At 40.5% G+C, this 15680-nt stretch overlaps 1 pseudogene; it reads left to right on the forward strand.

The window, feature by feature from the left end:
* Positions 1-3386: 3386 nt before the first annotated feature.
* On the forward strand, positions 3387-6729 carry LOC136120400 (zinc finger protein 709-like; annotated as a pseudogene).
* Positions 6730-15680: the final 8951 nt, after the last annotated feature.

A 15680-nucleotide genomic window follows, 5' to 3' on the forward strand; every position in this document is an offset into this window, starting at 1 on the left:
CGTTTCTGTGCGAGGGATTTCTCTAGTTGTGGCAAGCAGGGGCCACTCTTCATCGCAGTGCACGGGCCTCTCACTATCGCGGCCTCTCTTGTTGTGGAGCACAGGCTCCAGACGCACAGGCTCAGTAGTTGTGGCTCATGGGCGTAGTTGCTCCGCAGCATGTGGGATCTTCCCAGACCAGGGCTTGAACCCGTGTCCCCTGCATTAGCAGGCAGATTCTCAACCACTGCGCCACCAGGGAAGCCCTAACACCATTATCTTTTAATTAAGGTATGTTCATTTTTTTCTAGGCATAATGTTATTGCAACTTAACAGATTACAGTATAGTTTTTCATTTGTTCGTTTGTTTGGCTACACCACGCAGCTTGTGGGATCTTAGTTACCCGACTAGGGATTAAACCTGGGCCCTTGGCAGTGAAAGCACCAAGTCCTAACTACTGGAAAACAGGGGATTCCCTACAGTATAGTGTTTTATATGCACTGGGAAACCAAAAAAATCATGTTAATGGCTTCACTGCAATATTCATTTTACCGCGGTGGTCTGGAACCACGCCCAAAATAACTTCAAGGTGTGTCTGTATCATTATACCATTTCACTGGTTGTACAGGTAGCTCATACCACATTGTTCCCAATTCTCCCTTCCCTGTCCCTTGTCATATTGCTGTCATTTAGTTCACTTATCTATAAGCTTATTATTACCAAATACATTGTTGCTAATATTATTTTAAACAAAGTACCATCTGTTACATTAATGACAGTAAATCTCAAAGATACTTTACCATCCTTTATTCCTTTTATAATCCTCCACTGTTGTCATTTACATTTTTTCTGATGAATTTTTGAACATTCATTCAAAGTAGGTGTACTAATGACAAATTCCCTCAATTTTTGTCTCAGAAGGTCCTTATTCTTTTTTAAAAATATTTATTTACTTGGCTGCGTCGGTTCTTAGTTGCGGCACATGGGATCTTCATTGCAGCTTACAGGATCTTTAGTTGCGGCATGCAGGATCTTTAGTTGCAGCATACAAACTCTTAGTTGCAGCATGTGGGATCTAATGCCCTGGCCAGGGATTGAACCCAAACCCCCTGCGTTGGGAGCATGGAGTCTTAGCCACTGCACCACCAGGGAAGTCCCCCTTATTTCTTCTTTATTTTTGAAGAATGATTTTGCTTGATACAATTCTACAGGAGTGGGCTTCCCTGGTGGTGCAGTGGTTAAGAATCCGCCTGCCAATGCAGTGGACATGGGTTTGAGCCCTGGTCCAGGAAGATCCCACATGCCATGGAACAACTAAGCCAGTGTGCCACAGCTACTGAGCCTGCGCTCTAGAGCCTGCGAGCCAAAACTACTGAGTCTGCGTGCCACAACTACTGAAGCCCATGCACCTAGAGCTGTGCTCCGCAACAAGAGAAGCCACCACAATGAGAAGCCCGTGCACTGCAACGAAGAGTAACCCCCGCTTGCCGGAACTAGAGAAAGCCTGCGCACAGCAATGAAGACCCAACACGGCCAGAAATTAATTAATTAATTTTTAAAAGTTCTAGGAGAGTGTTTTTTTTAATTTCAAAACTTTAAATATTTTGTGCCATTCTGTTCTTGTTTGCACAATGTCTGAAAAGAAGTCTGATTAATTCAAATTTTTGTTTCTCTGAACCTAAGAAGTGTTTTCCCCTCTGGCTTCTTTCAGTACATCCTTTTTGTCTTTGATTTTTCACTAGTTTGAATATGATAATGTAGTCGTCCCTTGGTGCCCTTGAGGGATTGGTTCCAGAATCTGCCACGGATACTGAAATCCATGAACGCTCAAGTCCCATAGTGGGCCTTCCGTATTCATGGGATGCACATCCATAAGTATGGAGGGCTGACTGTATATTTATTGAAAAAATATACATATAGGTGGACCCATACAGTTCACACCCATGTTGTTCAAGGGTCTACTGTACTTGGGTGTGCACTTCTGATGTTTTCATATTTAGTGTTTCTGTATCTACAGTTTGCAGTCTGTCATTAATTTTAGGAAATTTTGTTGTTGTTGTTTTCTGGGTTAATTAATTAATTAATTAATTTTTTGGCTGCATTGGGTCTTTGTTGCTGAGTTCGAGCTTTCTCTAGTTGCGGGAAGTGGGGGCTGCTCTTCGTTGCGGTGCGTGGACTTCTCATTGCGGTGGCTTCTCTTGTGGAGCACGGGCTCTAGGCCCCCGGGCTTCAGTAGTTGTGGCACGCAGGCTCAGTAGTTGTGGTTCGCGGGCTCTAGAGCACAGGCTCAGTAGTTGTGGCACACTGGCTTAGTTGCTCCATTGCATGTGGGATCTTCCCGGACCAGGGCTCAAACCCATGTCCCCTGCACTGGCAAGCAGTTTCTTAACCACTGCACCAACAGGGAAGTCCAAAATTTTGGTGTTTATTAATTCACTTATTTTTTCTGTTTCTTTCCGTTCTTTCCTTCAGGTATTAGCATTATGTGTATTTTAAACATTCTGTTCAAGAACATTATCCTGGGGTTCATGGATGTTGTATTCTGTCTTTTTTGGGTTTTTTTGTCTTTGTATTAGATTCTGGCCTAGTAAATAAATAGACTTTTTTGTCAGTATAGGCTTTATTAGGAACAATATTTGGGGCACATTTCAAAATTCCATCTTCCTTTTCTCTTTCCCAGTTTTGGAGACACTGGCTTGCCCTTTGACCTCAATGCACACATGGATCTCAGAAGGGTTGTTCATTTCAAGGTCTTTCATTTTCTTCTAGTGAGACCGAGAATGACATATTCTAAGTTCCCTAAATTCCAGACTGGAAGTTGGCAGGACACCATCAACATTGGCTGGTTGGGAATAGCTTCTTCCTGAAATTGGAGGATGGAGATTTTATATTCTTTTGGAGGAAAGCACTGCTGACATTTTTACATATTTTATGATCGTGGGCTAATTTACCATCAAGCCATTGTGGACTTCAGTGAACTTGCAATCTACAGCTCTTAACCTGTTCCTCAAGTGCAACAAGGATCAGGGTGCACCGTTCAGGATTGACTGGAAAGAGATCTTTTGGTACATCATCTCATTAGCTGTTCTAAAAAATGCCTGGAAGCAGCCCCAAGGCACATGAGTTTAGGGATTCTTTCATTCTAAGTTGTCATGCCTCTTCCTCATGTCTGAGCTCTAAGTTTCAAATAATGTTTTAACCTATCAGATCAGGGGAAAAAGTGAAGAATTGTGTCTGTGACAAATATTACACAAGTTAAAAGCAACACTTGCCCACAGGAATATTTACATTCAGGCAGCTGCCTCTGATTACTTCTAATGGCCTGGATGACTTTAGGACAGTGTGACCAGTTGGGCTTTTTTACAAGTTTGATTTCTACAGGCCTCCTGGACTTGCATGTTGGGTCATGGGACTAGAAGAAAAAGCTTCCAGTTCTTCACTGGGTTTTTATTTATTGAAAGCTCATGCAGATTTGACCCTTTGCCTCATGGAGTGCTGTGAATGGTGGGGTGATAAGGAAGAAGATGAAAGAATCTTTCTCACAAGGAATTAGTGGTCTTAAAATGATAATATTTGTTTCATTCCTATAGCATTTCCCAACCATTTCCCAACATGCTGCGCACCATGCTGTTAGAGAGAAATGAGATGTTAGAGAGAAAAAATGTGATCACAGTAAAAATGTGTAAATAATTTGCATGTGCTCGTGATACCATTAAACTCTAAAAAGGAGTGGGACTTCCCTATTGGTCCAGTGGTTAGGACTCTGTGCTTCCACTGCAGGGGGCCCGGGTTTGATCCCTGGTCGGGGAACCAAGATCCTGCATGCTGCACTGCATGGCGGGAAAAAAAAACCCAAAAAACTTACGAAGGAGTAAGTGTGGACAGAGAGTAAGATTTTGATGATCATAGTTAGATAAAAGTCATAGATAAATGTTTGGAGAAGACAGACTCACACATAACCCTCCTATAGATGGAGTATAGATATCTAGTGCTGTCAGTGTCATGCATCTGACTGTACATTTATTGGGGATATTTTTAGGACTCAGTAGCTTTTGAGGATGTGGCTGTGAACTTCACCATGAAAGAGTGGGCTTTACTGGATCCTTCACAGAAGAAACGACAGAGATGTGATGCTGGGAATCTTCTGGAACCTGGCCTCAATAGGTAAGGACGACAACATTCCTTCACTTTGTCAGTTTGAGAATGAGTTTTCTTGCCCACCGACGTTGTTCCAAGATGTGGAACGTGGAAAAGGAAGAATGTTGGTAAGTAAACTAGACATGGTCACAGCTCTAGGCATGGACCTAGACTCTAATAGTTTTTCTGTAACTTCTAATACTTTGGAATTATTTTTCTGGGTCTACATTTTAGGGAAAACATGGGAAGATCATGTCATTGAAGATCAGTACAAAAACCAGGAGAGAAAACTAAGCTGAGTTGCACTCACAATGAGAAGCAGTGTCTCATGTGAGCATCCTAGTATGTTATGATATTTTTTAAAAAAGTAAACACAGAAACCAACACATGATTGTAAAGCAATTATACTCCAATAAAGACGTTAAATAAATAAATAAATACATAGAAGCAAACAACAAATAATCCCTGCTTTAAATGTATTTATTAGAAAATTTTCAAAAACAAAAACAAAAGAAAGAAAAAATTTCCCCAAAATACTGTCTGAAATGTGACATAGTCATTCAGTGTTTGTAAAATATTTCTCTTGGAAACAGTATTAGTAAACCCTCCGTATGAATGTTACCGTTTAAATAGTCTCAAGGGTGAAGTTCTCTTGCAGAGCATTCAGTATATTCAATTTCAAACAATTCAGGCGAGGGAGAAACTCTACACTATCCCTATAAATCATAATAAATATAATAAGTATAAAATCATTAATAAAGAAATAATTAACAGTGTGCTTCTCATTATTTACAGAAGTCATATGGTTGAGGCACTCTGTGAAAATAAAGAGGGTAGTCCATGTGGAGAAAACTTCAGCCTTATTCCAAATCTCAGTCTGAACAAGAAAACTACTGGAGTAAAACCACATGAATGCGGTGCATGTGAAAAAATCTTTACATGTCATTCATCCCTTAATAGACATATGAGATGTCACACTGAACACAAACCATATGAGTATCAGAAATATGGAGAGAAGACGTATAAATGTAAGGCATGTGGGAAAGCCTTTGGTTATCTGCAGTGTTTTAAAAAACATGAAAAATCACAATGGAGAGAAAATGTATAAATGTAAAGACTGTGGGAAAGCTTTTATTATGTGTCTCAAAACCCTTCGAAGACACGTGATAACACATACTGGAGATGCTCCTTATAAATGTAAGGAATGTTGGAAAGCCCTCAGTTGTTACAGTTACACTTTTTTTTTTTTTGCGGTATGTGGGTCCCTCACTGCTGTGGCCTCTCCTGCTGCGGAGCACAGGCTCCGGACGCACAGGCTTAGCGGCCATGGCTCATAGGCCCAGCCACTCCACAGCACGTGGGATCCTCCCGGGCCGGGGCACGAACCCATGTCCCCTGCATCGGCAGGCGGACTCTCAACCACTGCGCCACCAGGGAAGCCCTCCAGTTACACTTTGAGTGCATGAAAGAACTCACACTGAAGAGAAACCCTATCATTGTAAACGCTCTGGAAGAGCCTATAGATATCAAACACATGACAGAACTGGCACAGAAGAGCAGTTCTATGAATGTAAGCAATGTAGTAAGGCTTATATTTCCCTTTGAGGTTTAAAAATACATGAAAGAAATCACACTGGAGAGAAACCCTACAAATGTAACGAATGTGGTAAAGCTTTCAATTCTCATCTAGGTTTCAAAATACATGAAAGAAATCACAGTGGCGAGGAACCATATGAATGTAAAAAACGTACCAAAGCATTCAGCTGCCCCAGTTCTCTTCAAAGACATGGAAGAATTCATACTGGAGAGAAACCCTATCAATGTAAGGCATGTGGGAAAGCCTACAGATACCAGAGTTCCTTACATACACACAAGAGGACTCACAAAGGAGAGAAACCCTGTGAATGTAAGCAGTGTGGGAAAGGCTTTCTCTTTCTAGCTTCCGAGCACACATGATCATTCACAGTGGAGATGGACCTTATAAATGTAAGGAATGTGAGAAAACATTCTTTTCTCCCAGTTCATTTCAAATACATGAAAGGAGACACACTGGAGAGAAACCCTATGAATGTAAAATATGCGGTAAAGGCTTCAGTTGTTCCAGTTATGTGCAAGTACATGAAAGAATTCATACTTGAGAGAAACCCTTTATTTTATTTATTTATTTTTTAAAACATTTTTATTTTTGACTGCATTGGGTCTTTGTTACTGCACGTGGGCTTTCTCTAGTTGTGGCGAGCAGGGGCTACTCTTCGTTGCAGTGCACGGGTTTCTCATTGCAGTGGCTTCTCTTGTTGCAGAGCATGGGCTCTAGGTGTGTGGGCTTCAGTAGTTGTGGCTCGTGGGCTCTAGAGTGCAGGTTCAGTAGCTGTGTCACACGGGCTTAGTTGCTCCACAGCAGGTGGGATCTTCCTGGACCAAGGCTCAAACCCGTGTCCCCTGCATTGGCAGGTGGATTCTTAACCACTGTGCCACCAGGGAAGTCCTGAAAGAAACCCTTTAAATGTGATAAATGTGGGAAGGCCTTCATTTATCACACAAACTTTCAAAGACATATGAGACTTCACACTGGAGAGATACCATACAGATGTGAAGAATGTGGGAAAGACTAGTGGTCCCAGTTCATCCCAAAGGCATGAAGGGAGTCACTGGATACTCTTGAATGTAAACAACGTGGGAAAGACTTCATTTGACCCCATCCCTACATGTTAAAACTCTCATGGAAAAGAAAAAAAAAATGTGGGTAACATTAGAAAACTTGCTGGAAATTAATCTATGTATAAAGCATAAGAAAAATTTCAATATGAAAGAATTATAAAAATTTAAATATGTTTGCTAAGCCTCTTTCTTAAAGGACATCATTGGACTGTGGATTTTTACCAATTATTGTTTTTATTATTTTATTTTTATTTTTATTGAAGTATAGTTGCTGTACAATATTATACGTTACAGGCATACAATATAGTTATTCACAATTCTTAAAGGTTATACTTCATTTGTAGTTATTATAAAATACTGACTGTATTCCTTGTTTGTACCATATATCCTTGTAGCTTATTTTATACCTGCCTACCAATTACTTTTAGAAATGGTGATTGAGGTGAGGTAATTCTGTGAGTTGCCTGTCAATAGTAATACATAAGATTAATAGGTAGTTCTTTTTTGTTAAATGAGTTAATGATATTTTCTCTTTGTATTTTGAAGCCTCTTGAACTGATGGGTAAATTGAAGTGTATTTCCAATATGCAGTTAGGTTTAATTTTTTAATAACATTTTATTTGTTCTGTGTTAAGTGACCACTGAAAAATGACAGTGTGGTATTTGTTGGTATTTTCCTACTGGCCTTGTGAAAGTTCCTTGGTGTCTCTAGTTTATTAGGTATAGTCTACCTTTCTTACTGAAAAGCTCCTTTTTTAGGGTGACAGGTATAAGAGTCTTTTTCCATTTTCCGTACTAGTAAACAGTTGAATAAATATGTATGCCTCATTTATGAAAGAATATAGTTTCCTGTGAATTATTATTTTCATATTTGGGCCTTTGCTTTATATCTTTCCTTCTGACTATAATTTGGTGAATAGACTTTGAATTAAGAAGAGTGGCCTGTGTGAATTCCCTGGTGCTCCAGTGGTTAGGACTCGGCACTTTCACTGAGTGAACCCAGGCATGGTCCTGGGTTCAATCCCTGGTCAGGGAACTAAGATCCCACAAGCCATGCAGCATGGCAAAGAAAAAAAAAGAAGAGGGCCTGTGATGGGACAAAGAATCTGGAGTTGGAGATATCCAGAGTAATTTAAGGAACTAGATTTTCCAGAATCCATCCTTTTAATGGTTCCTTGTCAGAATTTCCCAATAGCCTTACTTGCGTGAGATTTGAAAGGCAGAAGCAAAGAAGGCATTACTCAGACTTTGTAGCCAGCAGAGGGAGAGACAGATACATAGGAGCTTTGAGAAAGCAATCTTCTAGCCCATTTTCCAGATTCTTTTTCCTTCCAGTGAAGAGTGTACTCAAAACGATGACCAGCTATTTCATTTCCATTTTCGAAGAGGTGTAGCTTTCCACTGATGTCTTCACTAGTTCCACCTCAAAGATTCATGAGTTTGGATTTTTTTTGTAAGGCCTCATGTATCCACCAGGAAATTAATTCAGGCTTTCATGGTTGGGAGTATTTACCCTGTCCTCTAGACTATGTCTGTGGAAAGTCTAACTTGTATAGGAAACACCTTATGTTGTTAACAGTGCTAGTATGTTTTCCTGATTCACCATGACATTCACAATGGTGCCGCCAAAAAGAGCGACATGGGAGTTTGTTTCTCTGCTGCATTGTGCAGTGGCTGCCTTGACTCAGTCCTTCAGTGTGAGAATAAGCATCTTTCTCATATGGAGAAGACTGGGTGTTTTCTGTTACTTATAGCTAAATATAATCCCTCAATATGTTTTCAGTTGTGTTTGATTGTATGTGATTAAGAGTATGTACATTTTTTTGTCAAACAAATGCCAAACATATGTAAAATGAGATATATTAATATATCCTCTCGGGAAATGAAACTTTTCTAAACCATAATATGCTAACAGATTTTCATTTCCTGAGAGGATATATTAATATATCTCATTTTAATTATAGGTTTCCAAATGATCTTTGCCGTTTTCTTCATTTAGTCATTATACATTGAGTCAATATAATTGTTTACATATAAGTTCAGGTCTTTTTTCCCTCAGGCAAATTTTATTTTTTATTCTTTTATAGTTAATTTTATCATGAAACTAACTTCTCATTCATTCTTAATACCAAAAACATAGATCATGGTTTTTTTCGGTGTCATCCTTCCATTGATCCTCAGAATCATAATTAAAGTCAAAGAGGCGGGTGTAATGAATTCTAATAAGCAGAATGACCACAAGTACACATGACTGCGGGGTGTAACATAAAAGATTGCTAGGAGTTTTGAAGGATTTTGGCTCATACTGGATGATTCGATTGCTATTCAAGGTACCAAGATGTTTTTTTGTATGAGTGCTATGAGGAGGTAAACTTATTTTGTCATTGGTAATCGTAAACCTTTCTAGAAGACAAAAACAATGTAGTGGAACTAAACTTAATTCATGAGAAGCCCTAATTAGTCATATTAGTAAGAAGAGGGATATATTGGTCATTTCTATAATTTGGAATTGTCACTTTTATCATTTTTAGAGACATGGTTACAAAACACCCTTATTCTTGTCTTGATTTGTTATGATCACTGTGTACCTTATCTCTTCAACAGGATAAGACTGGACCTTGCAGTGAATGCAGGCCAACTCCCAGTCCTATGGAACAGCTTCTGCCTTTCCTACTTGATATCTAAATATTGATGTGTTTCCCACAGTGTATTACACACCATTTACTATAAAGCACCTCAGTTAAAACACATGAATTCACTTCTTAGTATACCACATAATATTTTTACTATCTCCTTTATGACTCAACTAAGACCTGTAAGTTTAAATTGTGAGAGAACATAAACCTAGCAGGTGAGAAAGACAGGACCTCTGTTCCAGTCGCATCTTTCTTTCTCAGAGACTGTACTCTTTTTTTATTTTCATATACTAAGGAAATTTTACTCTTTGAATTTATTTTATTGAAGTATAGTTAATTTACAGTGTGTTAATTTCTGCTGTACGGGAAAGTTATTCGCATATATATGTATACACACAGACATTCTTTTTCATATTCCTTTCCATTATAGTTTATCACAGGTTATTGAATATAGTTCCCTGTGCTATACAGTAAGTCCTTGTTGTTTATCTATTCTATATATAATAGTTTGCATCTGCTAATCCTAAACACCAATCCTTCCCTTCTCACCGACTCCCTCCCCCTTGGCAACCACAAGTCTGTTCTCTGTATCTGTGAGTCTGTTTCTGTTTTGTAGATAAGTGCATTTGTCATATTTTAGATTCTACATATAAGTGATATCATATGGTATTTTTCTTTCAGAGACTATACTTTTGATGCTAATGTTTCAACATCCCTCATTGCCATGCAGTTTATAGAGTCAAGGTACCTCATTTAGCATAGATAATCAAGGCACTGTATGATTTGGTTATAGCTGTGTGAGACAAACAACTTCTTGCAGTCCTGTTGCTTATATTTTTGTGGGAAAAGAGAGATGGTTAACAAATGGTAAAGCTTTGGTTTATAAGATAGAAATAAGGGCTTTGAAGGAAAGTGAAAAATGACGTGATATAAAAGGCTGAGGTGTATACGTATCTCTTCTATCCTGGTATGGGGCTCAGTGAATGGAGATGTCATTACTAATCACTTATGTTTCTGCCGTGTAATACATATTAAACACTCTTCAGGAACTGCTTGAGTGTGGAAGTAGAGGGGGCAACATAGAACATCCTGCTTTCCTTGACTAACATAAAGATTCCCCATAAAGATAAAGATATGGATGTGGTTCGTTTTCATTTTTGCAGTCATTACAAATTTTGTTTGTATAATATGTGGTCATGAGTGTGGACATTGTTATCTGGGACTGGAGACTTCCTGTTGATTTGGGCACAGATACTTCCACCATCCAGTCTAGGTTAGGGTTAGGGTTAGGGTTGTGTTTAATATCATTTAAGAGGGTTTTCATTTTTATATAAATATTCAAAATATTGTACTATTTGACATTTTCATTTTACTGCTGTACAGACTAACACAGTGTCTACACCCCATTAAGCTGTGGAGTTCCTCTCAATTGGAGAAAGAGTTATATTTATCTGCACCATTGTAGCCCATCCTGAGTTTATTCTATGAGTAGGTTTCCACTGTACTTCTCAGTGGAAACACCAAAAAGAGCTGTGCTTCTTTAGAGGAAATCGTTCAAGGTATAATTGAGATGACCTGCAGAGAGAGAGAGCATATCATTTTAAGTAATACCCTAAATGAGTCTAAAAGGAGAAGTGGGAAATTTTCCGTGTCTTTCCATTGCACGGGTGGCTCGGGTTCTTTTGTTTCAGTGACCCACAATCCATAGGCTGTTTTGCTATTCACAGGTGGGAAACAACAGTAACAGCTTCGAAGTTTAAAACAGTGAAGGAAATTCAATCTTTTCCTTTTTTTAAAAAAAAAATGTTACCTTATGTATTGAAGGGGTTTCATTAAAATGGGTACCACAAGAGTGTTCTTTCTGGGGTGATGGATATTTTCCATCTTTTGATGACAGTATTACTATACATTTGTGAAAACTCAACAAGTATACTTAAAATTATATAACAAACGTTTTCATATGCTAGGAGAATGTTAAACTCTCCTGAACTTTGATTATGTGTTCAACTCTTTTTTTCCACCACTGTGGGATCTTTCTTAGGAAGAATTGAAGGACATGGGCCACAAGAGGGCTTTCTTACAACCCTGTCTTAATTGAAAAAACACCCCCTAGGGCTACACCTGCCGTCACCTCATGCATATAACTAGGAGTGAAGTGGGAGGGTTCCCAGATCTCTTTTGAGTTTAAATCGGCTTCCTCGGACAGATCTATTGAAATACTGTGGTTCTGAAACATAAAGGTGTATCCCAAGTGGGATCTTCCTGGGGACATCCTCATTCGTGTGCATCAGCATCATTTCCTTCATGGCCATCCATAGACCCTTTCCCCCTCTCAAGCCTACTCTGTGCTTACTTACGTGGAAACATCTTTAGAAATTCACACACGTCTCACTCTGGAATATTCTTCTGAGGCAACACCGGGGAGCTGTGAGTTGCGAGGGTGACAGAAGCAATTGGCAGAACCCACGTCACAGACACGTTCCATCAGCCACTGAGACCACAGGCATCACATGTTTACCAGATCTGCTTGCTTACTTATTCGTACAACACTAAAAAGTAACTGGCCTCGAAGTGGGAAACAAGTAGCTGTAGTATTTTTCGAAATAACACTCAACATTATCTCCCCACATTGCTTTATTACAGAGGCTTTAGCAGCCTACTATTATGCATCCAAGAGTCTTTAAACATTCCATGGTGGACATAAGTTACCTAAGGCATTCTTATGCCAGAAACTATTCTTAGCTGTTACTGCATACAAATACAGACCCCACTGCTGGCAGCTGAGAGTCTTTGTGTAATGGAGGACCTCCCAGGGCCTGACTGATGATCGCTTCAAGTCAGCTTCCCGTTTGGCATTGGGTCACAAATGCAGGGCCCCTCAGGCTTTCTAACCAGAGGCCTTCTCTTTGAACATATATTGGTATTTACAGACTAGAGCCAAACATGGGGCTGCTGGCATATCCCATCCAGAGGAGGAAGTGTGTTGCCCTGTTCTCTAATGCATGCCATCTGTTTTGAAGTAGGTCACTTCTTTTCTAGACACATTGGCCATTTGGCGAGTCACCTGGGATCACATTAGTGACCAGGTCGTTCACATACTTTATCTAGAGTGTGCCGTCACCACACCTGACGGGGTCCACTGCAGAGATGCTGCGTTTTGTCTCTAGGTCAAACAGGCCATCCGAGACGGAAGATTGGACCCAGGCATCAGATGGATTAGTCAAACTCCAGACAATCATGCTAGCAGTAGAGAATTCCCTTGCCAAGAATCAAACTCATCTGTACATTGTTACAGATCCTTTGGCCACTGCCCACGATCCACCTGTTTGATTACACCAATAACAACTCCTTATCCAAGGTTTCCCCCTTTGGCATAAAGAACTCTGAGATTAACTTGCCTCACAAAATCCATGTACAAATCAGTGGCATCCTTACTCGTCACATACTAAACCCTAATCTGAAGAGGCTCATTTCACTGTTCAGGGTAATAAATTTACTCAACTTTAAGACCACATACTTGTGCCTGAGCTCTAATGGTATTAAATTTGACCTGTGAGTAAATGGTAACCTATACCCATTTAGTGGCCTCTCATCTTTTTGTTTTTTCAGCTGCGTTGCACAGCATGTGAGATCTTAGTTCCCCAACCAGGGATCGAACCCGTGCCCCCTGCAGTGGAAGTGCACAGTCTTAACCACTGGATCACCAGGGCAGTTCCAAGTGGCCTCTAATCTAAAGGTTAGGCAAAATTCAAGGGACTTCCCTCCTCTACCACAGCTACCTTAGTGACTGACCAATGCACCTGAGGTGGAAAAACATACCACTGGTAATATAACTGATGGACTTACTTTACAGAGCAAGGAAGGGGTTCCTACAGCTTTTGACAAACAGACTTTATAAGACCCCTCATGCTCTCTGTTGGCTACTTGTTATGCTTTCACCATGACCCAAGATACAAGGAGCCACCAAGACACCCTAGAAATTATTGATACTATCAACTGAATTCTGGGAATACACAACGCTGGGCTCTTGAAAAAGGCATTCAGAGGACCTCTCCTAATGACCTCCGGTTATAACACTCATAGTGGCCTAATGGCTTACTTATACCTTGCTTTCTTCTTTTTCTTTTTTTTTTGCCACACTGTGGGATCTCAGTTTCCCGACCAGGGATTGAACCCGTGCCCCCTGCAGTGGAAGCATGGAGTCCTAACCACTGGACCGCCATGAAGTCCCACCTTTCTTTCTTTCTTTTTTAATTTTTGGCTGTGTTGGTTCTTCTTTGCCGTGCGTGGGCCTTCTCTAGTTGCGGCGAGCAGGGGCTACTCTTTGTTGCAGTGCATGGGCTTCTCATTGCAGTGGCTCTCTTGTTGCAGAGCACGGGCTCTAGGCGTGCGGGCTCAGTAGTTGTGACTCGTGGGCTCTAGAGCACAGGCTCAGTAGTTGCGGTGCACGGGCTTAGTTGCTCCGCAGCATGTGGGATCTTCCCAGACCAGGGCTCGAACCCATGTCCCCTGCATTGGCAGGCGGATTCTTAACCACTGGACCACCAGGGAATTCCCGAGGCTTTGTCATCTTAATTGTAATATGTTCTTGTGCCTTACGCATGGCTTTTCAATTAATATTCTAATTTATTTAAGTGAAATGTTTCATCATTCAGTCAATAAACCTCAGGAGTGAACTTTAATAAAAGACATTGGCTTCAGCTTGATATTGGAGTCTTAATGGCTTGAGATACCTGCTCACCCTGCCTGGCTCACAGTGAGTTAAATATTTACAAAGGTTGACACGTGAGCCTTTTATTTTTGTGGCAGCAGGCAGGAGGGCCAAACATTGAAAACCTGCAGCTTCTACCCCTACACGCATTAAAGGGCCAGCCCATTCTCCTTTGCACAAGCCATCTGAACCCACTTACCCTTGCCCTACTCTCCTTTGAAAGTACTCGAGTAATAAACCTTTTTCTGTTTTCTGATGACTGTGACAACATGACTGTGGACAACAGATCCCAGTTCAGGTAGGGTGTTAATCCTGCCCCCAAATACTTTCTGTGGTAACACAGAAAGTAACCAATGGATAATGTCTTTTGGGTGACAAAGAGGTGTTCAGTGTAGGGAATTTTTATAAGATGAGGAGAGAAACCCAAATAGAAAGATCCCAATGATAATGTTTTATCATTGGTCACAAAAGAAAAACTTTGAAACCAACCACATGGGCACTAACAATAGAATCAATAAGTGAAAATGATTTAGTCTCAAAAGGGAAAAATATAGAGCAACAGAGGTGGGTAGATGGATTCCGTTCATCCTTCTCCTTTTTAGAACAAAAAAGTACTGAACAAACCAGAAGTCCACACCCCTTCTTAGATCCATAAGATATTTTTTTTTTTGGCCATGCCGCATGGCATGTGGGGTCTTAGTTCCCTGACAGGGATCGAACTCGTGCCCCCAGCTGTGGAAGCGTGGAGTCCTAACCACCGGACCACCAGGGAATTCCCTCCATAAGATACTTGAGGTTATATGGTAAACCAGTGCCCCCCAAACGAGAGTTGGTTGAGTATAGAGAATTACTGAAAGCGGAAGGCACTGGAGCCAGCAACTTCTAGGAAGTCATAAAGTTTAATAGAAGAATTGCTGGATACACAGTATAGACTAGCTTGAGAGTTAAAAGCTCTAAGAGGAGCCAGTCTTCTGGAGCCCCCCCAAAATTCATTAGTTTTTCCTACAGGAGCCCAAGCAAGTTCTCAGTGGGAAGATTGGGGAAAATTGACTCATGCTCCATGCAGGAAATTGGGGGGGGGAAACGTTTTAATACACACACAAAGCATTCTGTTCTCTGTAACTGAGGTCATCCCTCAAGGAAAACTAATTTGCCGAAGTCTTATCTGACTGGGGAAAGAGCAGCCAGACAGCTTCCTGACCCTTCAGGTTTTTGATCTAACAAAAGGTGAGGAATAAAAGCCAGGAACCTCTCTGACATACATAGTCCAGGGATTCTCTCCCCGCAAAACATAACAGGTTTAATCATAACATGAGAACATTTTCCCATCCCACACCTGACCACCATGTCAACAGGGTTCCAGTATAAAAAGAGTGGATTAAAACAAATACCAGACACAGACTCTACCTATAAATGAATTTCTAGGGATACCCAAACAGAGTAGCAGAGAAAACTACAAGGATACTAGAGGATATTGAAGCCCTTGACACTTACCACTACAGCAAATGTTAAACATAATCTACTTCTGCACTTCCCTGGTGACCTAGTGGTGAGGACT

This window comes from Phocoena phocoena, chromosome 3 (assembly GCF_963924675.1).
Source record: "Phocoena phocoena chromosome 3, mPhoPho1.1, whole genome shotgun sequence".
Classification (NCBI taxonomy): Eukaryota; Metazoa; Chordata; class Mammalia; order Artiodactyla; family Phocoenidae; genus Phocoena; species Phocoena phocoena.